Raw genomic sequence first — 925 nt, forward strand, 5'->3', positions numbered from 1 at the left:
AATTGGGTAGAGTACCTTCTGTTTCTATTTTGTGGAATAGTTTGAGGAGAATTGGAATTAGGTCTTCTTTGAAGGTCTGATAGAACTCTGCACTAAACCCATCTGGTTCTGGGCTTTTTTTTTTAGTTGGGAGACTATTAGTAACTGCTTCTATTTCCTTAGGGGAAATGGGACTGTGAAGATTGTTAATCTGAACCTGATTTAACTTTGGTACCTGGTATCTGTCTAGGAAGTTGTTCATTTNATCCATGTTTTCCAGTTTTGTTGAATATAGCCCTTTATCGTAGGATCTGATGATGTTTTGGACTTCCTCAGGATCTGTTGTTATGTCTCCCTTTTCATTTCTGATTTTGTTAATTAGAATACTGTCCCTGTGCCCTCTAGTTAGTCTGGCTAAGGGTTTATCTATTTTGTTGATTTTCTCAAAGAACCAGCTCCTGGTTTGCTTGATTCTTTATAGTTCTTTTTGTTTCCACTTGGTTAATTTCAGCCCTACGTTTGATTATTTCCTGCCATCTACTCCTTTGGGTGAATTTGCTTCCTTTCATTCTAGAGCTTCTAGGTGTGCTGTCAGATTGCTAGTGTATTCTCTCTCTAGTGTCTTTTTGGCAGCACTCAGAGCTATGAATTTTTCTCTTAGGACTGCTTTCATTNTGTCCCATAAGTTTGGGAATGTTGTGGCTTCATTTTCATTAAACTCTAAAATGTCTTTAATTTCTTTCTTTGTTTCTTCCTTGAACAAGGTATCATTGAGTAGAGTGTTGTTCAGTTTCCACGTGAATGTTGGCTTTCTATTATTTATGCTGTTATTGAAGATCAGCCTCAGTCTATGGTGATCTGATAGGATGCATGGAATAACTTCAATATTTATGTATCTGTCAAGGCCTGCTTTGTGACCAATTATATGGTCAATTTTGGAGGAGGT

This window comes from Mus pahari, chromosome 6, assembly GCF_900095145.1.
Source record: "Mus pahari chromosome 6, PAHARI_EIJ_v1.1, whole genome shotgun sequence".
Lineage (NCBI taxonomy): Eukaryota > Metazoa > Chordata > Mammalia > Rodentia > Muridae > Mus > Mus pahari.